This window comes from Scyliorhinus torazame, chromosome 11, assembly GCF_047496885.1.
Source record: "Scyliorhinus torazame isolate Kashiwa2021f chromosome 11, sScyTor2.1, whole genome shotgun sequence".
Taxonomy (NCBI): domain Eukaryota; kingdom Metazoa; phylum Chordata; class Chondrichthyes; order Carcharhiniformes; family Scyliorhinidae; genus Scyliorhinus; species Scyliorhinus torazame.
In genome coordinates this window covers 107,356,736-107,383,519 of record NC_092717.1, presented here as the reverse complement: position 1 = coordinate 107,383,519, position 26,784 = coordinate 107,356,736, and the positions used below count along the sequence as shown (strand labels likewise).

At 44.7% G+C, this 26,784-nt stretch overlaps 1 protein-coding gene across 10 annotated transcripts in view; it reads right to left on the bottom strand.

The window, feature by feature from the left end:
- The window catches only part of ncoa2 (nuclear receptor coactivator 2), a 440,942-nt gene that overhangs the window by 345,244 nt on the left and 68,914 nt on the right, over window positions 1-26,784 (bottom strand). The window contains exons 2-3 of one of the 10 annotated variants that reach the window (XM_072467590.1): window positions 10,295-10,336; window positions 7,950-8,067 (exon numbers count right to left, since the gene is read on the bottom strand). The exons of 8 other annotated variants lie outside the window; for them this stretch is intronic. The gene's annotated coding sequence lies outside the window, so the exon portion shown is untranslated. The remainder of the gene's footprint in view (window positions 1-7,949; window positions 8,068-10,294; window positions 10,337-26,784) is intronic. One more of the 10 variants, XM_072467589.1, reaches the window with a different exon arrangement.

Here is a 26,784-nt window from a genome sequence, read left to right as displayed (position 1 = left end):
TAAATACCTCTATCAAGTCACCCCTCAGCCTTTTTTTTCCCCCCAAGAGAGGAGACCAAGTCTGTCAATACTTATTATACCCACACATTACTGGCATTATCTTTGTAAATCTTCTCTGCACCCCCTCCAGTGCCTCTTTATTATTTTTTATAATATGCCAACCAAATGTGCACACAGTACTCCAAGCGTGCTTTAATACAGCTTCAGGCTAACTTCACAACTTTTCAATTTGGATCAATAAAAGGAGCTATCAGTCATATTTAAGCGGTGCACAACTGGGAATAGTAAGACCCAGAGACTTGGAGGTCCATGTACACGGTCCCCAAAATGCAGCAGTTGGGCACAAAAGCAATTAAAAAGGCTGACAGAGGGTGGCACAGTGGTGCAGTGCCGAGGACCTGGGCTCGATCCCAGCCCCAGGTCACTGCCCATTTGGAGTTTGCACATTCTCCGTGTCTGCATGGTCTCACCCCCACAATCCAAAAAGATGTGCAGGGCAGGCGAATTGGCAATGCTAAATTGCCCTTTAATTGGGAAAAGAAAGAATTGGATGCTCTAAAAAAAAATTTTTTTTTTTTTTTTTTTTAATAAAAGGCTAATGGAATGTTAACCTTTATAACTAGGAAACTAGAATATAAAACGGAAAAAAATTAAATATTTCTCCACCATCTTAGTTAGGGCACACATAGGAACTTGACTAGTCCTGGCGATACAGTATGTTGAGCATGCAATAAGCATGTGCATCATGCTGGGTGGCAGTAACATGTGAACCACCTGCCTTGTGTAAATTACCAGTTAAGTTTTTGTTGCAACAATTATAATTTGCTGCCTTCTACAGCCTAGCCCTGTGGCTTATAGTGTTTTTTAAAGGTAGGATAATTACAATTTATGGTGCCTCTTTGCTTTTCTAATTCTTTTGAACTCTGGTTCATTTATAAACTTTTCTTGCACCAATTTGAAGGTGCTGCACATTAGGGAATGCGCAAACGAGTGTTGCCCAAAAAACTTGTACAGTCTCATGCTGTTAGTAGGCCTGAATGAACAAATGCATTCCATTGAACAGTATCTGAAGAGACCCGAGCACGTTAGTAATGATACTACGCGATAAAAAGCCTTTAAAAAAGAAAGGCCCCTGTAAATATATGCTCCCTCCCATAAAACTGTAGTTGCATAGTTAGGATCCATAACTTGAGACGGCAGCAAGATGGGGGGGAAAAATGGCAAAACAAAAGTAATTGAAAGAGATGCCGCTTCTTAAGGCTTGGTCAATCTTGTGTGTGTGCGAGCACGCACGCTCTGGGAGTAGAAAAAAAATTGGTAAATATCAATGAGCAAAGGAAACAAAAAAAGATTTGGTCTTTCATCAATTAAAAAATATATAGATTGATTTATTTTACAGGTTAAACAAGCTCCTTTTAAGAGGTTGTTATTACCATCTATCTAACCAGTAAGAAGAATACAAAAACAGCCTATGGGGGATTCCTCTGAAAATTCTATTTTTGCTCATCATACAAAAAGGGGGCAAACTCTCTTGGCCCCTCCTCAGCCATCATGAAGAATTTAGCAGCATAAACCCATCATTTCACAGTATCCACAGGTCTACAAATAAGTCATTGTAATTGGAAAACCATGGGTAAGTTTTTATTAAATAGGCAGTAGAATCAAAACCTACCACAAAATGCTTCAACATTAATATAAATAATGCGCTTCGGTAGGGTGGCCTTTCGCAGGTCGGTGCAAACTCAATGGGCCGAATGGCCTCCTTCTGCACTGTAGGGATTCTATGATTTAATGACCCAGAGTCCCGCCATGGCAAATGGTGAAATTTGAATTCAATTTTTAAAAAATCTGTAATTAAAAGTCTCATGATGACCATGTCGATGGTCGTAAAAACCTATCTGGTTCACTATGTCCTTTAGGGGAAGAAATCTGTCTGGCCTACATGTGCCTCCAGATCTACAGCAATGTGGCTGACTCGTAAATGCCTTCAGGGATGGGTAATAAATGCTGGCCCAGCCAGCAATGCCCACATCCCATGAACAATTTTATTTTTCAAATTTCAACACCTCTGTGATCACTACCATGAAGAAGGACAAGAACAGAAAGATTGTGGGAACATTTTAAGTACCCCTCCATGTTGACCTCAACATATACTGCTCCCCCCATCGTAGTCACTGGCTCAATGGTTTGGAGTTCCTCAATGGACGGCACAGTGGTTAGCACTGTTGCTTCACAGCGCCAGGATCCCAGACACGAATCTCTGCTTGGGTCACTGAATGTGTGGAGTCTGCACGTTCTCCGTGTCTACGTGGGATCCTCCGGGTGCTCCGTTTTCCTCCCACAGTCCCGAAAGACATGTTGTTAGGTCATTTGAACATTCTAAGTTCTCCCTCGGTGTACCCGAACAGGCGCTGGAATGTGGAGACTAGGGGCTTTTCACAGTAACTTCATTGCAATGTTAATGTGAGCCTGCTTGTGACAAGAAAGATTATTATATCTTGAAGTCACCATTAGTACTAGAACTGCTATATTTCAAGAAGGACCATTGCCATCTTCTCCGGTAAAACTGCAATGTTGCCAACATCACAACAGAAAAGAAAACCCTTTACCGTTCCCTTCAATTTTACTGGTATTCTCCACTATGTCCCTTTAATTAGGATGTTGTATAATTTTAAACGTTTCATGACTGGGCCTATGATCTGGAGGGTTTTCTTCAATACTCAAACTTTTTTTGTATTACATTACATTTGTGCTTCCTTTCCTCACACATATAGTTTTATACCAAAGGAGAGAAAAGATTTGAGTGAGATCAAAATGTCTACAGATTTCAGATCTGGAAAAGCAATGGGTTAGAGTGGGAGATTGTGCAAGGTACTGAACTTCAGCATAGTCGGGAGGAAGGGCATGGAACTCTTGTTGAGGGGGAGAAAAATGAAAGAACTGAACTGAAAGAGGGAATGGGATAATAAGAGGGAAAAGAAACTGAAGAAGGTGGGCGGTGAGGGGGGAGAGAGAGCAAGAGAAAGAAAATCAGAAAAAGGAGTGAGGGGGAGAAGGAGAGTGAAGAGGAACAGGAAGAAAATAAATGCGTAGCAAGCATCCCAGAATGCAGTGGTATTCCTGTGTGACTTAAGTGTCCATAAGCAGCAGCTGTGTAATCCAAGGAAACCACTTAATTGTATGAAAGATGCTGTGCCTCTACAGAGCATAGAGATGGCCCTATGCCTAGCTTACGACAGACAGATGAGGGACACCCAAAGAAAACAAGTGGAAACAATGAGAAAAAGTTGGCCATATCGATGTCCAAAATATTTTCTGCAAAGCTGACAGTACAACAGAATTCAGGCTCACAGAGATAAACTTTGCCTTCAGGGTATCTGCCCAGGCTCAATGGTGCATCTTCATTGTAATTTAGAATCTTATGAGTTGAAACCCCACTCAGTGCATTAAGCACATCAGCTGGCACTTCAGTACCAAGGGAATGCTGCACTGTTGGAGGTGTCAGCTTTTGCACAAGACAGCAAAGCATGACCCTTCTGTCCTCTCAGGTGGGGGGGGGGGGGGGGGGGGGGGAGGGATCATGCCCATGAGGGGTCTGAAAGGGTGGGGGTGATGTCCATGTCTGCTGAGGGTTGCATTGTCCTTGGATGGGAGTGTGGGGACCCTCAAGCTCACTCCAAAATGGCGTTGAAGTTCTGAGTGACGTCTCCTTCTCCCCACCCTCCCGCTTGGCATTTCTCTTCTGGATCCTCCCACTCAACACCTCTCGTTTCCTCACTTCGCCATTCCTATCCGAAGCCCTCGCTCCATTGAGGGTTCGGGAGAGGAGGGCCAGCAAGTGAGAGAGCAGCGAGGAGAGTTAGAATATTTCTTATTTTTAACATTTATTTTATTTCATTATTTGATAAGTTATTTCATTTACAAATACAGGAATTTAGGAATATGCAATATTTCACTTACAGGTTAGAATGCTTTAACCTTTCTTTGACAGGAAAGGTGTTACAAACCAAACTACAACTTTTACATTAAATTAAATGACATTAAACAAATCAGATGTTCACATTTCAACCAGTTTCACTTTTGAGGAAGGCCACTACAATATTAAACGAGGACTTACTGCAAAATGAATACGGTTCATAGAATCATGAAGTCACATGGTACAGGAGGCCATTCAGCCCAAGTCCATGCCAGCTGTCTGTAGAGCAATCCAGTCAGTCCCATTCTGCCAGTCTACCCCCATAGCCCTACAAGTTTATTTCCAAGTGCCAATCCAATTTCCTTTTGAAATCATTAATCACCTCCACTTCCACTACCATGTGCCGTGGTTTTTTAAAAATCCAAAAATCTATGTATTTACAAAAATAATTAAGCTACAAGGTTTAAGTTGTAAACAAAATAACTTTATTACACACAAAAAAAAATCAAAGAACATGAATAACCACACTATCTTAAGTTGTCAGTTCCATTAAAGATATTAAAAGTACAACGAACAGAGAAACATATACTTTAAACTTTTAATTCAACTTTCTCTCGACAACCCCAGAAATTGGAAGATTAACCGCTTTGTCGGAGTACTGTTCAAAGATTCGTACAAGGGTTGAGATTTCTTGGACATTTCACTTACCTCTGGCAAGGTTGTCCCTTTGTATCTCCTCTAACCATTCCATGGTTGTAGACTCCAGTTCAACACAGGCGTTGCTAGCATCTTAAGCATAGCCATCTCAGGTCACATCTCTCCTGGTTCTAAATGTTCTTTAACTCTGGAGTTAGGGGCTGGCACGGTGGTGCAGTGGTTAGCACTGCTGCCTCACGGTGCCGAGGTCCCAGGAACGATCCTGGCCCTGGGTCACTGTCTGTGTGCAGTTTGCACATTCTCCCCATGTCTGTACGGGTCTCGCCCCCACAACCCAAAAGGTGCGCAAGGTAGGTGGATTGGCCATGTTAAATTGCCCCTTAATTGGAAAAAAAATAATTGGATACTCTAAATTTATACTTTTCACAGTTATGAATCCTTCAATGAACAAGAGATTTAAACTCTTTAGCCAACCCCCAAAATTTCACTACATTCTGCTTGAAAGAGATGTTTCCTGATTGGCACAGCTTTCTCTAAACTAAAAACTAAATCGCTGTTTGAGACTAGAGCCACATACACAATCTACTTAACCTGATAACCACAACCCGATAATCAACTTCTTGTTGACAATTGGCTATTCTATTGCTCATCTCCCAGGCAACTTGGTCACATGATCAGTCACTGGGCACCAGATGCTTCACCGGAAATAATCTCCTAGGGAAACCTAGTTCAAAAGGACATGGGCCATCAGTCATCCATCAAAACAAATGAAATATAAAGCTGGTTCCAAGCTAAAAGTTGTAACATTTGTTAATTTGTCAAGGGGCCCTGCAGCGAGGAAATTCGGTGTTAGTAAAAACTGGTGCAAGAATGGGAGGAGGAGGAATCTGCCCTGAAGAAAATGGCTTATGAGAACCAGCCAGTGCCCTAATCTTGAGAAACATGTTTTGGAATAGGTCCCCGAAAATATTCAGAAGAAACTAATGCCTAAAAAAGCACTTCCCTGGGCGGCACGGTGGCGCTGTGGTTGGCACTGCGTCTCACGGTGCCAAGGATCCAGGTTCGATCCCGGCCCCGCGTCACTGTCCGTGTGGAGCTTGCACATTCTCCCTGTGCCTGCAGGAGTATCACCCCCACAACCCAAAGGTTTGCAGGGTAGGTGGATTGACCACGCTAGATTGTCCCTTAATTGGCAAAAATAATTAGGTACTCAAAAACGTACTTAAGTGGGATAAATAAAACCCCGAAACCAGCAAAGACTTCAGAACAATAGCTAGTTGATGTAGCTACTTTACGAAATAGAAGTGTAAGTTTTGCAGCAGAATACCAAAATTGTTTGATGCTAAAATTATCAGTTTCCAGTTATCAAGACAATGGCTAAACACAAGTACTCATTCTGCCACATCGGTAACACGGATGAACGACCCATGAACTGTGATATGCCTAGAGTTATGATCCTGTTATGAACTGTTTTGAGTTTTTAAAGGTGCAACCACCCAACAGAACTACACAAGATTTCACCTCTTTAAGCAAAAACAATGACTGCACATCAAAAAGTAGTAAATAAAGTAATGATTATTCACTTAATGTGGTTTTGCAGTACTTGCGCCAAGTACTCTTTTTTTATTAAACCCCCCCCCCCAATAATTCCTTTATAAAATAATCTTGAACGTTCATTCACTTTTCATGGAAGCAGCCCAAAGGTATGCCACAGCCCTTCAGAGTTAACTTTAATTGTGCTTGGTATGCCACGATGCACAAATTAAATGGTGATTGTCCCATTAGCTTTTGGCCAAGTGATCCGCCAATTTTTCTTTATAGACCTCATGACTGTGGGCTCATTTAGCTCCTTGTCCTGGCTTTCTTTCCAAAGACTGCGAGGACCACTGTAAATTTCTTCCACTAGCTGTAAACTAGAGCAAATCTTCCAGCAGATTATCCCTCATAAAACCCAAACTATAGGGCTTGTTTCTGTCAATACATGCAGATAAATTAAATTAAATAACCTTTAACCAAGGCTCCATCCAGAGGTGGAGGCTTTATATGATCTGTTGAGATGCTCGCAGAAAAATACTTTTCACTGTACTTCGGTACACGTGACAATAAACAAATCCAATCCAAAGAGGTGATGGCTTTGTGGGTGAGGATGGAGGCAGGTTCTTGTAGGGGTCAGGGTTGCGGACGCTGGTGACGTACCGCTACCCTTTGCCCCAGGGAAGTATTTGGGAAGTCATGTGGTGGTCACCACGTTGAAGATTTGGAGGCAATTTCGGCAGCACTTTAGGTTGGGAGCAGGGTCGATGATGATGCCTATCCAGGTGAGCCATGAATTTGAGCCAGGGAGGATGGATGTGAGGTTTCGGGTGAGGGAAGAGAGAGAGGGGTGAAGGATTTGTTTTTGGAGGGACAGTTTGCAAGCTTGGAGGTGTTAAGGGGGAAGTTTAGGTTTCCGCAGGAGGAGGATTTTTGGTATATGCAGGTGCGGGTCTTGGCAAAGGTCTTTTTCAACCTTTCCGATAACGCCTGTCTCCTCATTGTCGCAGGAGGTGCGGTGTGTAATAGGGTTGGAGAGTGGGATCATCTCAGCAATTTATGGGAGGATTTGAGGAGAAGGATGTCTATATAGAGGGGGTAAAGGCCAAGTGGTAGGAGGACTTGGGGATGGCACTGGAGGGTGAATGCCTGCATCTCATGTGCGAGACTGGGGTTAATACAGTTGAAGGTGGTGCACAGGGCGGAGTTGACAAAGTCAAGGATGCGCTGTTTTTTTAAGGGGGTAGAGGATACTTGCGGACGGTGTGGGAGGGGCCCAGCTAATCATGTTCTGGTCCTGTCCAAAGTTGGAGAAATTTGGGGAGTTGTTTTTCAGCACCATGTCAGCGATCCTGCATGTGGATTTGGAGCCAGATCCCCTGGGGGCAATATTCAGGGTGTCAGACCTGTCGGAGGTGAAGGCGGGAGCCAGGGGAGGGGGGGGGGGATGTTTGAGCCTTCGCCTCATTGATCGCTTGCATACAGGTTCTATTGGGGTAGAGGTCAGCTTCTCCACCCTGCGCCTCAGCGTGGCTGGGGAATCTCATGATGGGAGTCCATACACCTTGAGATGGTGAAATTTGCCCAAGAGGGGTTCCACAAGAGATGGGTTTCTTTATTTTGTATTTCGGAGAGCTAGTTACCATCAACTGTTCGGGTGGAGGGGTACAGGGTTTACTGTATTTGAGGGTGTAATGATTTTGTTTTGTGAAATGTTGAAATGCAAAAAATTTAAATAACAATAACTTTTTAAAAACCAAGGCTCCATCCTGAAACACTATCCCTATGGCAATGTGGCTTACTTTGCAATGATTCAAACAGAAATGCAAACAAATGATTTTACCTTCAACACAACTCTGGTTTTGCAATCCATATGAATAATTTATATTGCTAATGGGTGTATTACAAGTTCAGAGACTGATCATTCTTTGTTCAAGATTTGTTGACCATCAACTCTGACCCTGTAAGGTAAGCACAGGTTACCCCTTTAGAGTAATTAACTGCAAGCTTGTTTGAGTTGCATTTATTTCAAGACTGCTTATTGGTTTCTTAAATCAAATTCCATCATACTGTTAAAACTTTAATTCCTACAACAGAGCTAACAGTTCATATATTTTAGAATGTAACTAGAGCTTTGCAACACCAACAACTGACTGCAGAATGAAAAGATTTGAAAACCACAGTCTAGTGAAATCACTCACAGGACACAAGACATGTTTCACTGTGGTATGAGCCTGCATGGCTGAAGGATCAAAATTAAACCCTATGTTAATTTTCAAACGCAAGACTATCCTAAAAATCAAGTTCCCTGCAGGATTTTCGTGCATATACATGACAACAGTTGTATTGCGAGGATGGAGTGAGTTGTGAATCAATATTGTGTGGAATAGGCATCCCAGTGACCTATGTGTAAAGAATGCAGCTTATTACTGTGGGATATCAAGAGGCACCTGCAAATAAATAACACCAACTTTGCAGCTACAGCAGGGGGGACTAATATCCATAATTCCAACTTTTGGATGTGTGCTTCAACAAGCCATTCAAGGATCAGGTTTTACCAAATGGCATGGGTGGATGGTTGACAAAGAAAAAATCTCCAGAGGAAATAAGCACACTGCCTCGCTTGTTGTTTTATGTGGTTTCATAATCAAATCGTGGGATGTGATTAGTGCATAAACTATCAGATTATTCAAAACAAGTGTAGAATCCAATTCAATGGATGGAGAGGAAGGTGTTTTGTTGTGAGTGGATGATTCGAAAACCAAAAGCAGCACTTCTGATCCAAAGTGCGGTCTTCACAATGCCGCCATAGCCAAAGTGATTCAGAATGAAATCAATTAACTCTTTGTAACGTATGGGGAAGACAATGAATATGATGGGTTTTAAATCTCTTTCATTGTGGTTAAAGGCAATTAATTTATTCAATAAAGCATGCCATACTAATGTAAAATTAATTACTGATGTTGTCTTTTTTTTTCCCCAATCGCAATCACTCACATAGGCAGTTCATATTTTATGTTTGGCAGACCACTCATTTTTGGAGACTTCAACGGTCGACTTCTGGACCAAATACCCATTTGGGTTTCATTTTCAAATTTTGACTTATCCAAATTATAGATATACATAACAATAAAGGTGGTCGCAGAACTAAAAACCTAGGGACCCCATACCCACTCAACCACTGAAAAACTGCCCTTAAAATTTATTTTCTGGTTTCTCCCTCCTAATCAATTTTCTTATCCTCCTCCAAACCAATTTCCCTCGATATTATCTAGTAATTGTCCTCATGCTAACTTGTAAAAAATATTTCTGAAGACTATGTAATACAACCACTTCACCCACCACCCACTTGATCGGTTACCTCTTCAAAAGAATTCTGAGGTTTGTCAAGCATGATCATCCCTTTTGAAATCCACATAGGCAACTCAATTTTCTCTTTTATCTGGAGACATGCTAATTTAATCCTTCATTGAAGACCAAATTTCCCTACCATCAACAGTAAACTAACTACCCTGAAATTACCCCAGATTAGCAGCTCTCTCACTTAAAGAATTGGTCAGTCCTCCAACACACAGCCAATCACTCAACTGAGTCCTGAAATTTACTCTCAACTTGTTCAGGATAACGGGACATATCCATTAGGTCATGGCATTGTCTTCCTTTAGTTTAACTAACTAAGCTAAAATGTTCCTTTTACCCAACACAGAATTACTCATCTTGCTCTTAATTACTTCAGGATTCACTTCCTCTCATATCCTTCCCTTTGGTGGAGACCAATACAAATTATTTATTAAATATCTATGCCAGTTTTTTGATCATCCTTGACAAATTCATGATTCCCTCTGCTCAAGGTCCCGTCTCACTTAATTGATTTTATAAAATTTCATTCTTATTCATTCATTTGTTTTAAACTCTCATATTCCCTCCCCAACTTGCTTTATCCCACTAGTAATCTTACTTTCTTAATGCTCCTTTAGTTTCTTCACTACTATAATTCTTATGATCCTCATACACCCTCATCAAGTTTAATTGGTTACTAATCTCCGTTTTCAGTGGAATTCTACAATTTCTAGTTTTAGTAGGGTATACAGCCTAGTAATCCAAAGGCCTGAACTAATAATCGTAGAATCTAACAGCCCACTGTATTTTGCGCTGTCTCTAATCCAAAAAACTTCAAAATCCACCTACCATTGCAGCCAGGGACTTGACTTCAGTTCAACACAAAGAAATCTGGAAATAAATAATCGTGAAGCTATTAAATTGTTGTAAAAATCCAATAGTTCACCAACATACTTTAGTGAAGGAAACTTGCCATGCCAACCCGTTTAGCCTACATGTATTCTGTGCCTTTGTAACCTCTTTTTTTTTTTTTTTTAAATGCCACTGTTTCCCGTATTCCTGTGTGCCAATTTCTCCTTCCACCTCACTTTATTTTGTTCACTCTCTGCCTTTCTAAAACTTGCCCCCAATACAATGCGTTTTAGCTTTTGTATTTACTTTTTCCTTTCTGGTTGGATCTTAAACATCATCATATTGCAGTAATTATTCCCAAGTTACTCACCAACTGATCTATTGCATTACTCATCATGACCTAACAACACTTAAACCCATAAAGCCTTGCTAAGATACTGGTCAAGGAAGAAGCGCCTCGTACATTTTCAGAATTATACTCCCATTTCTACATTTATTCATGCACCAACCCAAACTATAAAATGATAACTAAAGACTCTCAGAACAATAATTGATACTCCTACTTAACTTTCTAATCCAACACAATTTCCTACCCGTCTTTTGCATAATTTGGAAGTCTGCAAGACATTTTTTAATCTCCGAACTCCCAGACATGTTTATTCTGCCTGTACACCTTCCATGTCTACATGGCTAAATATATACAAATGCTGTTCTTCACCCCCCCCCTTCCAAATCTTCCCCCCACTCCCAAGCACAACAGCGCCTATACTTCCTCAGGAAACTCTTACCAACTTTTACAGATGCATCATAGGAAGCATCCTATCAGGCTGCATCACAGCCTGGTATGGCAACTGCTCGGCCCAAGCCCACAAGAAACTTCAGAGTCGTGAACACAGCCCAGTCCATCACACAAACCTGCCTCCCATCCATTGACTCCATCTACACCTCCCGCTGCCTGGGGAAAGTGGGCAGTATAATCAAAGATCCCTCCCACCCGGCTTACTCACTCTTCCAACTTCTTCCATCAGGCAGGAGATAAAAAAGTCTGAGAACACGCACAAACAGATTCAAAAGCAGCTTCTTCCCCGCTGTTATCAGACTCATAAACAACCCTCTTATGGACTGACGTCATTAACACTACACCCCTGTATGCTTCACCCGATGCCATGTAGTTACATGGTGTACCTTGTGTTGCCCTATTATGCATTTTCTTTTATTTCCTTTTCATGTACTTAAAAGATCTGTTGAGCTGCTCGCAGAAACATACTTTTCACTGTACTTTGGTACACATGACAATAAACAAAATCCCAATCCAATTCTTGCCCAGTTGGTAGCCCGGTTTCTGTCAATGCTATGAAACAAAATCCTGCAAAATAATTGCTTCCAATTGCCCCAGTTTATTCCCACATTCTATGCATTGCAATATTAATAATTAAATAAAACAAACTCTTTCACCATAATTTACTTTGTCTAGGCCAAGTCTGTCATCATTTCAGTCTTTTCTCGCTTTATATTTAGACAATTAGATTTCAGTCCTCTACTCTATCCTCTTACTAAATTTGTTTTCTGCATAATCCTCATATTTCCCCGTTCTATTAGCTGATCTTCACTGTTTGAAATTTTTGTCCCCTCTCCAGTTTGAAAATTGCACTCGAGTACTACAGGCTTTCAGCAACTTTGTTTTTTAAACCTATTCCCAATGTTACTGTTGTATGGAACATTTGTGGATGGAAAATACATTTAATTCACCTATTAGCACCCTCCCACAGGGCATTTTATCAACAGCATTAATTCTACTTTCCTTTTTGCATAAACTTTTCACAAGTTATGGGCTCGTTCATAATACTGCTCATTCTCCCTCCTCCCACACCCCATGCAACTGCGGAATTCCTATAACTTGCATTTATAACATCTTTAATATTGTAAAATAACATATATCAAAGAATCATAGAGTTTTTACGGTGCAGAAGGCGGCCATTTGGCCCATTGTGTCTGCACTGACCATCTAAAAAAGTAACTTACCTGGGCCCACTCCCCCACCCTATCTTCGTAACCTCTCCTAACCTACAGATCTTTGCACACTAAGATGGCAATTTAGCATGTCCAATCCACCTAACCTGCACATCGTTCGACTGAGAGCGGAAACCAGAGCATCCAGAGGAAAATCCATGCAGACACGGGGAGAAAGTGGCAACTTCACAGTCACCCAAGGCCGGAATTGAACACCGGTCCCTGGTGCTGAGAGGCAGCAGTGCCAACCACTGTGATAGAAACACTAACAAGCAGAATTTGATATTAAACCACATCAGGAGATATTAGGATCGGTGATGGTCACAGAGGTGTTTTAAAGAGTGCCTTCAAAGGAGAAAGTCAGGTGTTGTTTAAAGAGGGAATTCCAGAGCTTTAGCACCTCAGCAGATGAAGACACAGACGCCAATCAAGGCTTGATGAAATTTGGGAATATTGTACAAAACAGGCTGGAATTGGAGTAGCATGGGGGAAAGAGTTTAGGGCTGGAAGGAGGTTACACAGACAGAGTGAGGCAAGGCCATGGATGGATTTGAAAATAAGGATGAGAATTTTAACTTTTGCAAGAACAGGAGCCACTGTAGATCATTAAGCATTGGGTGATTGGTGAACAGAACTTGGTTCAAATTAGAAAGCAGCCAGATGAATTGTTCAAGTTTATGGAGGCTGGAAAAAAAGCATTTGAATAGGGAATAAAAGCATGGATGAGGGTTTCAGCAAATGAGCTGAGGCAGAGATGGAGACAGCAGCATGATTTAAGTGGAGGTAGACAGTCTTAAATGATGGAAAGGACATGACATCAGAAGTTCAGCTCAAGGTCAGATAGGATCCCAAGGTTGCCAACAGCCTGTTTCAGATCCAGACAATACCTGGGTGAAGGATGGAATTGGTGCTTAGAGAACAAAGGTTGCAGCAGGGACTGAAGGCATCTACTCTGTGCTGTTGTCAGTAGAAATAATACAATTGACTGTAGCTTTTAAACCAAGTGACTCCTGGTGCCTACTGAAGGTTCGGTGCAATGTCAGAGATGCCATTTCTCAAATGAGATATGAAATCAAGACATCATCTGTTTGCTTAAATGGATGTGGATTCTCCCTATGGTTCTAGACCTCTGGATTACTAGCAGAGGATTCTCTATTGAGGCATTTCCACCAAAACAGATTAAGTGGTCATTCATCCCGCAGCTGTGTACATATTGACATCATGTTTGCCTTGATACGACAAGAACGATACTTCAAAAGTAATCTTGCAGACCAGCTGAGAATTCTAAATGCTCCCGCTGTGTACCCGAACAGACGCTGGAATGTGGTAACGCGGGGATTTTCACAGTAACTTCATTGCAGTGTTAATGTAAGCCTATTTGTGACAATAAAGATTTTTTTTAAATAATGGCATTGGAGAATTTTACTTTTTGGTCGTTTTCAATCTCCGTCCCTTATAACTGTGACAACTAGTATAGAAGCCCAAGTGGATAGCACTCTCACCTTGGGGTTAGAAGAGACCAGAGCCCATAATCCAGAATGACACACCAGTGCAGTACTGAGGGCGTGCTGTACTGGCAAGTGAAGTAGTCTTTTGGAAAAGAAGGCTCATTAGCCAGAGGTGGATGTAAAGGATCCCATGGCACCATTTCAAAATGTGGTTAATATTTTGCCCTGGTTAATATTTCACCTTCAACTAACATGACTAAAATAAATTCTGGTCATTGATCTGCTGTTTGTGGCTGTACACAACTAAGCTGCCTCTTTCCTACATTACATTTCAAAAAGTACTTCATTTACTTCATACTACTTTGAGATCTACTAACGTCATGAAAGATATTCAGCGGGAACCTCCGTCTCGCCGCACCAGCGCACCCCCGCCGGCAGCGGGATTCTCCGTCTCGCCAGCCGGCCAATGGGGTTTCCAATTGTGGGCAGCCCCATGCTGTCTGGATATCCCCGGGCGTGGGGCCGTTGCCAGCGTAACGGAGAATCCCGACAGCGGAGAATCCAGCCCATGGTATAAAATGTATAAATGGAAGGAATTAGGACACTAAAAGATTTGTTTCTTGGGGGTCGGGTTGCAGGATTGAAGGAACTGGGAGCGAAGTATGGACTGGAGCAGGGGGAAATATTTAGATACATGCAGGTTCGAGATTTTGCCAGAAAGGAGATACAGAGCTTCCGGTGGAGCCAGCCTCCACATTGCTGGAGGAGGTGCTGATGACAGGGGAACTGGAGAAGGGGTTAGTATCGGAGGTTTACGGGGCTATATTGGAAGAGGAGAAGGCACCATTGGAAGGGATCAAGGCAAAGTGGGAGGAAGAGTTGAGAGAGGGTATGGAGGAGGGTTCTGCTGCGAGGTGCTCCGGAGGGTGAACGACTCCACCTCGTGTGCGAAGTTGGGACTGATACAGCTGAAGGTGGTATATAGAGCACACCTCACAAGGGTGAGGATTAGCCAGCTATTTGAGTGGGTAGAAGGTGTGTGTGAACATTGCAGGGGGGTGCAGCAAAGTACGTCCATATGTTTTGGTTCTCTTCAAAGCAGGAGGATAACTGGAAGGAGGTGTTTAGGCTAATCTCTAAAGTGGTGCACGTGAAACTGGACCCGGGCCCTCGGGAGGCCATATTCGGGGTGTCGGACCAGCCGGGCTTGGAAACGGTTGTGGAGGCAGATGTTGTATCCTTCGCCTTGTTGATCGCCCAAAGGCAGATCCTCTTAGGGTGGAGATCAACCTCTCCACTCTGTGACTTGTGGCAGGGGTACCTGCTGGAATTCCTGACTCTTGAGAAGGTCAAATTTGAACTGAGGGGAAGGATAGAGGGGGTTCTACACTTCATGGACGTTATTCATTATGCACTTTTGAGAATTGGATTACCTCGAACATTGGGGGAGGAGGCTGTATGTGTTAATGGTGACGACGGGTGATTCCGGATTCCTTTTTGTCATTTGTTTATGTTAACATGCGGGCTAATGTTTGGGGGTTTGGTGGGTGGATGGGATCATTGTTATTGATATGGGGATTGACATTGCATTCATTTCTGATTGTTGCTGGGTGTAAATTTGGGAGAAAATGTGAAAAAGGAGAATAAAAATATTTTAAATAAATGTATAAATGGAGCTCCTTCCTGGTAAATAAATAATTGTTCCTAAAATGCAATGTGTACTCCAACTATAAGCTTGAAGCCATTTTAGTAATATGAAAGTCCTTGGCAAAAGCATTCTTGAAGAAAAAAATAAACTAAAATTATGCAGAGAGAGTAAACATATGCATAACATTTCTATTCATGCTAAGAGGCTGGATAAACTGAACATGCTTGCTGACTTATATTGTCTCCAGCCTGACAACATTACTATTTCACATTTTTCATTCTTGTTTTTCAAATCCCTGCATGGTCTAGACCCTCCCTTTGTAACCGCCTTCAGCCATATAACCCTCCGAGATATGTGAATTTTGCAGGAGATGTAAAAGATCCTGGCCTTTCGTACATTCTCAATTTTAATCACTCCTCCACTGGTGACTGCCGAAACTCCAGAAGCCCCCCCTTAACCGCCTACCTCAATTTTTCCCTTTGTGACGCTCTTCAAAACATGTTTAGCCAAGCTTTTGGTCAATAATATCCTTTATGTAGCTTGTGTTAAGTTTGGTTTCATAAGGTAGGTGAGAGTAGAGTCTCAGATATTTACAAAGAACTAATGGGAGCAGAGGATACACAGACTGAGGACCTGAAGCTTAAGTGGGAAGAGGAGCTCGGGGGGGAGAGAGAGATGGAGGACGGTATTTGGGCAGAAGCTCTGAGCAGAGTAAACACGACCGCAACATGCACCAGGGTAAATTCTTCGGGCTGGAGGACAAGTGTGCCAGATGCGCCGGTTAATCACATGCACATGTTCTGGTCGTGCCCTAGACTGGGGGTACTGGCAGGGATTCGCAGACATGTCCCGGGTTTTGAAAACTGGGGTGGTAATGAGTCCTAATGAGTCCTGAGGTGGCAATCTATGGGGTGTCGGAGGACCCAGGAGTCCAGGAGGAGAAGGAGGCCGACGTCTTGGCCTTTGCTTCCCTGGTAGCCCAGCGACGAATACTGTTGGCATGGAGGGACTCAAGGTCCCCGAAGACCGAAGTATGGCTATCGGACATGGCGAGCTTTCTCGGTCTAGAAAAGGATAAGTTCACAATCGGGGTTCGCCCGGAGGTGGCAGCCATTCATTGACTTCTTCGCGGAAAATTAACCGTCAGCAGGGGGGGGGGGGGGGGGGGGGGGGGGGGGGGGGGGGGGCTAGGGTAGAGTAGAGTAGGGGGTGGTTTAGGCAGGTCCTTGCGAGAATGGAGTTGTGAATTGTACTATGCGTTATTTGCTTTTTTTTTTGTACAGTACTATACAATGTCATTGTTTTATCTGCCAAAAATACCTCAATAAAATTGTTTATTAAAAAAAAAAGTGAGCTCAGTGGCTGAAGTGAAAGCGAGGTGGACGATAGGTGCGAGCAGGGACTCCGGGGGCCGGGCCAGCCACACGCATCCCAAGTTTGTGAACTTTTGGGTCTCCTTCTTTAGCACCAGATCAGCGATTCTCAATATCAAATTGGAGCTCTGCCCTTTGGTTGCCGTATTTGGGGTGTCGGGCTGGCCGGGGCTGCAGACGGGGATGGAGGCAGATGTTTTTGCCTTCACCTCATTGATCACCCAGAGGAGAGTCTTGCTGCGGTTGAGGTCTCCAGCCCCGCCAAGTGCCCCGGCATGGAAGGGCACCTAATTGAGTTTTTATATCTGGAGGAGAAGGTTAAGTACACGGTGAGGGAATCAGTCAAGAGATTCTACTGGGGAGGGAGGGGGTTTCTCTTTTGTTTCTTTTTTTTTGAAGTTTCTGGGGTTTTATAAAAAATTATATGGTTTGTAAGATTTAGTAAACTTTGAGAACTTTAATAAAGACATGTTTTTTAAAAAAACGTATTGATAAACGGAGTACCCAATTCTTTTTTTTCCAATTAAGGGGCAATTTAGCATGACCAATTAACCTATCCTGCACATCTTTTTGGGTTGTGGGGTTGAAACCCATGCAGGCACAGGGAGAATGTGCAAACACCACACCGACAGTGACCCGGAGTCGTGATAGAACACGGGTCCTCAGCGCAGTGAGGCAGCAGTGCTAACCACTGCGCCGTCGCACCGCCCTGAAGAAATATTTTAATTGTAATTAACTCAGAATTGTTGCATTTACATCAGATGTTTACCAGTTTTTAAAAATCAGCCTCCCCACCCCCCAGTTCTCTATATTTAATCTTTAATTCCTTAAACTGTGTTATATTCTAAACCACAAATTACAAACTAGATATCCTTGACATGCCACATAAAAACTTTCTACACAAAAAACTCATTGGTGTCGGGCAACATCTTAGCAGAGATAAAAAGGATTGGCCAACTAACAGTGACTCACAATAAATAGGACATTTTCAGGTTTGAAAACTGTAATCAGTTGGGTGCCACAGGGATTAGTGCCGGGGCTTGAACTATTTCCAATCTATATTTTGACTTGGACAAAGGGACAGACTGGATTGGAGACAAATCTGCTGACAATAAAATGGTAGGTAGGAAAAGATGTTATGAAGAGGATACAAAGAGTTTGCAAAGAGATATACATCGGTTAAGCGAGTTAGCAAATGATGCGGCAAATGTGGGGGCAAATGTGGGAACAGTGGTTGTGCACTTTGGGAGCAAGATTAGAAAAGTAAAACAATTATTTAAACGGAGAGTGACTGCAGTACATGAATCACAAAAAAATGTTAGCGGGCAGGTACAGCAAGTAATTAGGAAGGCAAATAGAATGTTGGCCCTCATTGTAGGGAAATGGAGTATACAAGTAGGAAAGTCTTGCTACAATTGTATAGGGCGGTACTGAACTCAGAGTACTGCATATAATTTTGATCTCCTTGTTTATGGAAGGATATACTTGCATTGGAGGCAATTGCGAGAAGGTTCACCTGGTTGATTCCTGGGATGAAGCGGTTGTCTTACAAGGAAAAACTTGCAGATTAAACCTACACTCATTGGTGTTAAGATAATGAGAGATGATCATTCTGAAACATACAAGATTCTGGACCTTCTTCTCTCAGTGGAATCTAGAACTGAATGACAGTTTCAGAATTATGGATCCTCTATTTAAGATGGGGATTGAGAGGAACTTCTTCTCCGAGGAGTAGGGGGTCTCTGGAATCCTGTTCCCCAGGTTGTGGAGGCTGGGTCACTGAATATGTTCAAGGTTGGGTTGGACAGTTTTGTCCCACAAGGCTATCAATGAAATGAAATGAAATGAAAATCGCTTATTGTCCCAAGTAGGCTTAAAATGAAGTTACTGTGAAAAGCCCCTAGTCGCCACATTCCGGCGCTTGTTCGGGGAGGCTGGTACGGGTCATGGGGCAAGCAGGCAAGTGGAGTGGGGACCACAGTCAGATCAGCGGTGAAAAATGCTGCACAGAAGACCACAGCTCTTCTTTAAAATTATGTCATTGGATCCTTTACTGTTTGGGGTGAGGGCGGGAGTTTGTAATGATAGGGATCGAAACGAGAAAGAAAATAAGGTTTTGTGAACAGAGCAGCACAATGAAGAGATTATCCAAACTGACGTCACCATTATCATTGCAACACAGGTCTACAGCTTTAAATTTAATTCAGGGAACGGTGTAAACATTCTGTTTGCATGCTTTGCTATCTAATCTATTCTTCGAGAAACCAGCAGTTTGAATTTTAATGACTATAATCGTTCGATTTTAAAATAACAAGCAACATTTTTAAAATGCACACAAAGCATACTTCCAACCTATCTTGAAAACAATGCTATTTTAAAATTGGTTAAAGTGTTGATAAATGTATTCTTTTTCAGCGCAAACAAGTAACTGCATTACGTAGAGCTTGGCTACTGACCATGAGTTTCACTGGTTTATTTTCTACAATTCCTGAATGACTTATTCACTTCATTTTATATTCAAAATGAACATTCACTCCAAAACCATTATTCGCAGTTCCTACACTCGTGTTAACCATTATTCGCTTTTCCTACACTCGGTGTTATAGTTTTAACACAAAATATTTTACCAACAGGAAAATGATAGAGCTCGACAAGAGTGCCTGTGGGAAATTAATAAATTTTATTTTGTGAAAAAAGGTAGTCTTTAGGTGATTTCATTACCATTGTGTTTGCACCAATTTCTGGGCCAAGATGAGAGCGCCTGCACTGCATTTAATTTGAGAGATCATAAGGAACAAAATTAAGATAATTATACAGTTTCTGGACGTCAATTTAGACTGCTATGAATTAACAACCTGGTTGTGGATTTGGTATCATTGAGTCGCAGATGGAATAGCTGGAATTTAAATGAGGGCAAGCATTTATTTCCTGCTATCCAGCTGAATGATTTCTACCCCCGACAGTGCAGCTCTCGACAAGCATATGATCAGTTGCTTAGCACAACATAATAATCACATCACAGTCACGTGATTAAAAAACTTGTTAGTCACAAAGACAATGCTGCATCTATTAAAGCAGGTGGGATCTCGCAGTGCGATCAACTTGAAGTTCTGCTAATATTCCACCTGCAAATTCAGCCAATACACAATTAACTCCAAAACGTAATTTACTTCAATTACACACGAGTCAACCTCTAACCTTGCTTTATGCAGAAACTGCAAAGTGGGAGATCAATCACCATGATTATCCATGGCATTATGTGGAGTGGTTGCTAGTTCTATCTGAGCTTACTGTACATGCCAATACATGAACCAGCACGTAATTTAAAACTACTTCAACTACCAACTAGATACGGTCAGCTCCACATAAAATCAAGAGAGAAAGTGTGTTTCAGTTTGCCACATCTGGACTGAAATGAAAGCTATATACACAAGGTTAAAAGTATAAAAACAAAAAGAAACACATTTATAGCCATTAGATGAGCAAAGTTGTAAGTGCCATCAGTAGAGCAAGTCCTCTGATATTGTTTCTTCAGAACCAATGTGTTGTCAGTTATTTATGCAATTCGTGTAGGGTATAATTGGGGTGAATTGATGCAAACTAAAAATCTTGAACATGCCACTGCTCAACACTCCAGTCGTCTCGGAAAAGACAGCCATTCCATTTTTAACAAAAACACAAAGGGCTTGGCGCCTTTCAGCAGCACAAACCGGTTTGAACCACATACCGATTATCAAAAACATCTTTCACGCAGCCAATATATAATCAGAACAAAACAGAAAATGTACTTTTCTTAAAATGTTCATATTTACAATTTGAATTCCACATCATAACCAAGATGACAAATTAATACAAACTTTGGGCAAATGAAATCTATTCATAATGAATACAAATGGTGTTCGATTACCCTGAACACAACTAAACATGAAGAAAGTACACTCGCCTACTTCATCCAAATCTGTAATTGCTACCTTTGTCCGAAGCTCTGGCATTCCCTCCCTACACTTCTCTAATTCATTTTCCTCCTTCAAGACACTCCTCAAAACCTATCTCTGGGCTAAGATTTCTGTCATTTGCCTAATATCTCCATATGTAGCTCAATATCATATTTACCGCTGTAAGTCTGTAAATAATATATCTCACAAACTAATGGGTGGATTTCAATGAAACTTGGTACACAGTTAAGGTATGGGCCCCAAGAAGAAATTATTCGCTTTTAGCAAAAATGTGGATCTGGATCCTGGATATACGATTCATTAACAGTGGGGAATTGACTAATTTTTTAACAATGTTGCGGCTCGCAGCTGCTGTGGTTGAATTTGTCGCAGCTGTCAAAATGTGAGCAGAGTTTTCAGAGCAGGTTATTGGATGTGGATTGGCCTGGAGCCTCCCGTTTTCAGTTTTGTAGTTACAGAGCATTAACCAGGCAAAGGAAAGCCTCAGACAAGAGCTGTGCAATTGTGATAACATAGAGTTAACACAGCGTAGAGCTGATATGCGCTGAGTGCCCTCTTCACCGGTTTGTTTTGGAATGCTCCTGTGAGGAATCTTGGGTACTTTATTATATTTATATTCCGTCTTTAATGCTGAACTTGAGTATAAATCTGGTGTCAAATCATCAACTGGTTGAAACAAACCAAAATGACATGACTCATCCAGAGAACTTCACCTCAGTGACAAGTCAGGCTCCGACTCTGGATTCATGCAATATTTATTTGGCAAATACAGTAGCCAAATATAGCAGCACAATTTTCAAACAAGATTCCATGAAACACATTGAGTTAATTGACCATTTAATACATTTTGGTGGTTTTGGTCGAGGGATAAATGTCAGACAGCAGCTCCAATAATACAGTACAGCACAACCTCAATTCTGAACTATTCAGACTTCCGGTTGCAGCTATGCCTTGGTAGGTCGCACGGTCGGCAGCTCCCGCTGATAACGGACTTTTGAGCCCTTTTAAGGAGGTCCAGCGGCATTTGGACGACGATTCCCGGTGTGGGAAGTAAACAGCGAGGGTCCCCCAGTGCTGTATGGAGTGGACCAGGAGCGGAGCGGTCAAAAAAGTGGCTTTAGAGAAGAGAGGAGAATGGGTGCGAAAAAACAAGATGGCAGCGGGCGGTGATCAGGCAGCGTGGGCCCAGTGGTCTCGAGGCCCCGAAGCCCCTGGAGCCAGATGGGGCGCACAGAGTCCTGGCCACGAGGCCAAGGGCGAACGAGCCGAGAGCTATGGTGGTAAGGTTCCACCGCTTTACCGACAGGGAGAGTGTCCTGCGATGGACGAAAAAGGAGCGGAGGAGCAGGTGGGAGAACACCGAGATCCGGATTTATCAGGACTGGAGTGCAGAGCTGGCAGAATTCAATCGGGCCAAGGCGGTCCTCCACGGGAAGGGGGTGACGGTCGGTGTGTTACAGCCGGCGAGGCTGTGGGTCACATACCAGGACTGGTAAACCACTATTTGATACGCCGGATGAGGCGTGGAATTTCATCAAAAATGAGAAGTTGGACTCAAATTAATGGTTTTGCAGTATGTTATGAGGGTTGTGGGTAAGGGGGATGGGGCGATGTTTGGGTGGGGTTTTTCTCCACGTTTTCTTGGGTCTGGGTGGCGCCATGGCCTTGGGCCCTCGGGGATTGGGGCGAGGTCGTAGTTGGGAGGAGCTGAGTCATAGGGGGTGGGGTCGGCCCAGCAGGGAGCGAGGCATTTTCCCGTGAAATGGTGGGGGCGGTACGGTGTTCGAGGTCCGCATTGGTTTATATGGGGTGTAGGGGGGACTCTCTTTACCCCACTTAGGTGGGGGGGGGGGGCTGGAGATTTGGATGGGGAATCCAAAGGAGGATTGGAGGCAGAGGCGGGAGCGGCCGGGGTCAGCATGAGTCAGCTGGCTTACGGGGGTGCAATGGGGGCTAGGGGGGTTAAGCAGTTGCTTGGTCGGGGAGGGGGGAAACTGGGTTGCTGCTGTGCTGATTGAGGGGGAAATCGATGGTACGAGGGAGAGTCGGAGCAGGGAGCCTCCGTCTGGGGGACTGGAGGGTGCAGGCACGTGGTTGGCCTAAAAAAGGAGATGGCTAGTTGGCAGGTGAGAGGGGCGGGTAGCCCCCCGATCCGGCTGATCACGTGGAACGTGAGAGGCCTGAATGGGCCGGTCAAGAGGGCTCGGGTGTTCTCGCACTTAAAGGGGCTGAAGGCAGACGTAGCCTTGCTACAGTAAACACACCTGAAGATTGCGGATCAAGCCAGGCTGAGGAGGGGATGGGTGGGGCAGGTTTTTCACTCAGGGCTGGATGTGAAGAACAGGGGCATGCAATCTTGGTGAATAAGGCAGGTGGCATTTGAGGCGGTGGGTATTGTGGCGGACAGGGGGGGGGTGGGGGCGGCATTATGTTATGGTGAGTGGCAGGCTGCAGGGGACCCGGGTGGTGCTAGTGAATGTGTATGCTCCGAACTGGGACGATGCGGGGTTCATGAAGCGGATGCGGAGTCGGATTCCGGATCTGGAGTCATGTAGTTTGGTAATTTGGGGGGTGGGGGGGGGGGAAAGGGGGAGGGGGCTTCAATACGGTCCTGGACCCTTGAGGTCGGGTAAGCAGCTGGCAGCGGCCAAGGTCCTGAGGGGGTTCATGGACCAGATGGGGGGAGTGGCTTCTCTAAAGCCACTTTTTTGACCGCTCCACTCCTGGTCCACTCCATCCCGTGGGGATTTGCCAGGCCAAGGGAGTTTTCCTTCTTCTCCCATGTACACAAGGCTTATTCGCGGATAGATTTTTTTCGTGCTAAGCAGGGCGCTGATCTCGAGGGTGGAGGGGGCGGAGTATTCGGCCATTGCGATCTTGGACCATGCCCCGCACTGGGTGGAGCTGGAGACGGGAGAGTAGAGACCGCTGTGGCGAATGGACGTGGGACTACTGGCGGATGAGGAGGTCTGTGGGCGGGTTCGGAAGTGCATCCAAAGATATGTGGAGGCCAATGATAATGGGGAGGTTTCTGGGAGTGTGGTCTGGGAGGCACTGAAGGCAGTGGTCAGGGGGGAGTTAATCTCAATCAGGGCCCACAGGGAAAAGAGGGAGAGGACGGAGAGGGAGAGGACGGAGAGGGAGAGATTGGTGGGGGAGATACGGAGGGTAGATGGGAGGTATGCAGGATCACCCGAGGAGGAACTGCTGAAGGAGCGCCGGAGCCTTCAGACGGAGTTTGACTTGCTAACCACGGGGAAGGCTGAGGCCCAGTTAAGGAAGGTACAGGGAGCAGTGTATGAATATGGGGAGAAGGCAAGTCGGAATGCTGGCGCATCAGCTGCGGAAGAGGGAGGCGGCTAGGGAGATTGGGGGAATTAGAGATAGGGGGGGGGAACACGGTGCGGGAATGCAGTGCGGAGTCCAGCTAAAATAAACAAGGTCTTTAAGGACTTCTATGGTAAACTGTATGAGTCAGAACCCCCGGAGGGTGGGGAGGGGATGAGGCAGTTTCTGTACCAACTGAGGTTCGCAAAGGTGGAGGAAGGGCGGATAGAGGGACTGGGGGCCCCGATTCGGATGGAGGAGCTAGTTAAGGGGTTGGGGAGTATGCAGTCGGGCAAGGCCCCAGGGCCGGATGGGTTCCCCGTAGAGTTCTATAGGGAATTCTCGGAGGTGCTGGGCCCGCTGTTGTTGAGAACTTTTAACGAGGCTAAGGAAAAGTGTATCCTTCCCTCGACGATGTTGCAGGCTCTGATCTCGCTTATCCTCAAGCGTGATAAGGACCTGCTGCAATGCGGCTCCTATAGGCCGATTTCATTCCTTAATGTGGATGCCAAGCTGTTGGTCAAGATCTTGGCCACTAGGATTGAGGATTGTGTCCCGGGAGTGATTCATGAGGATCAGGCGGGGTTTTTGAAGGGCAGGCAGCTGAATACGAATGTGCGGAGGCTCCTGAATGTGATCATGATGCCCTCGGAGGGTGGGGATGCAGAAGTGGTAATAGCAATGGACGCGGAGAAGTGGGATCTCATGGAGTGAGAGTACCTCTGGGAGCTGTTAGGCAGATTTGGATTTGGGGAGGAATTCATAGGGTGGGTCAAATTGTTGTACCAGGCCCCAGTAGCGAGTGTGTCGACGAACCGGCTGCGGTCAGGGTACTTTAGGTTATATCGTGGAATGAGGGAGGGGCACCCTTTGTCCCCCCTGCTGTTTGCCTTGGCGATCGAGCCGCTGGCCATGGCATTGAGGGAGTCCAGAAACTGGAGGGGGTGGGTTCAGGGGGGGGGGAAGCACCGTGTGTCACTGTATGCGGATGACCTACTTCTGTATATTGCGGATCCTGTGGAGGGGATGGGGGAGGTCATGCAGGTTCTTAGGGATTTTGGAGACTTTTCGGGATACAAGCTGAACGTGGGAAAAAGCAAGGTTTTTGTGGTGCATGTGAGGGGCCAGGAAAAAAGGTTGGGGGAGCGACCGCTCAAGATGGTGAAGAGGAGCTTTCGGTACTTGGGCATCCAGGTGGCCAAGAGCTGTGGGGGGGGGGGGGGGGGGGTCTTGCACAAGCTCAACTTAGCGCGGCTGGTGGGTCAGATGGTGGAGGACTTTAGGAGGTGGGATATGTTGCCACTCTCCCTGACGGGCAGGGTGCAGTCCGTAAAGATGACGCTCCTCCCTAGGTTCTTGTTCGTGTTCAAGTGCCTGCCCATTCTCATCCCCAAGTCCTTTTTCAAGCGGGTAAATAGGAGTATCACGGGATTTGTGTGGGCAAATAAGACCCCGTGGGTTAAGAGAGCGGCGTCCTGTATAGATACGAATTTGGGGACACTGGTGACGGCACCGTTGCCGCTTCCGCCAACGCGGTATACCACGAGCCCAGTGGTGGCGGCGACACGGAGGATTTGGGGGCAGTGGAGACGACATATTGGGGGGGGGGGGCCTCAGTTTGGACCCCGATACGGAACAACCACAGGTTTGTGCCAGGTAGGATAGACGGTGGGTTCCTAGGCTGGCACAGGGCGGGAATCAGAAGGATGGGGGATTTGTTTATCGATGGGACTTTTGCCAGTCTGAGGGCGCTGGCGGAGAAATTTGGGCTACCCTCGGGGAACACCTTTAGGTACATGCAGGTTCGGGCATTTGTGAAAAAACAGGTGGGGGAATTTCCACTGCTGCCTGCCCGGAGGATACAGGACAGGGTGGTCTCGGGGGTGTGGGTGGGGGATGGCAAAGTTTCGGACATACACCAGGAGCTGCAGGAGATGGAGGAGGCCTCAGTGGAAGAACTGAAGGGCAAGTGGGAGGGGGAGCTGGATGAGGGCCTGTGGGCTGACGCCCTGGGCAGGGTCAATTCCTCCTCATCTTGCGCCAGTTAGCCCGATTCAGTTTAAATTGGTGCACCGGGTGCATATGGCAAGAGCGAGAATGAGTAGGTTTTTTGGGGTAGAGGACAGGTGCGTGAGGTGTTCAGGGAGCCAAGCAAACCATGCCCATATGTTCTAGACATGCCCGGCACTTACAGAATTTTGGAAGGGCTTTGCAAAGGCCTTGTCCAAGGTCTCGGACACTCGGGTGAAACCGAGCTGGGGGATAGCAATATTTGCGGTATCGGACGATCCGGGAGTGCACGAGTCAAAATAGGCCAGAGTCCAGGCCTTTGCCTCCTTGGTAGCCCGGAGAAGGCTCTTGTTAATGTGGATGGACACAAAACCCCCAAGCGTGGAGGCTTGGCGGGGTTTCTCACGTTGGAGAAGATAAAGTTTGCCTTATGAGGGTCGGAGCAGGGGTTCTCCAGGCGGTGGCACCCGTTCCTAGACTTTCTCGCAGAGCGTTAGAGGAAGGTCGGTCAGCAGCAGCAGAAACCTGGGGGGGGATCTCTCATTTTATTTGTAAGGGGCGGGTGCCCTACTTTGCTTTGTTTTTGTTTATTAAATTGTTAGTTGGTCAGGGGGTTAAGTTGTTTTGTTGGCACAGTGTTTTGCTTTCTTTGCATTATATTTTCAATTGTAGTGTTTTGTAAAAAATTATGGGAAAATCTTGAATAAAAACATTT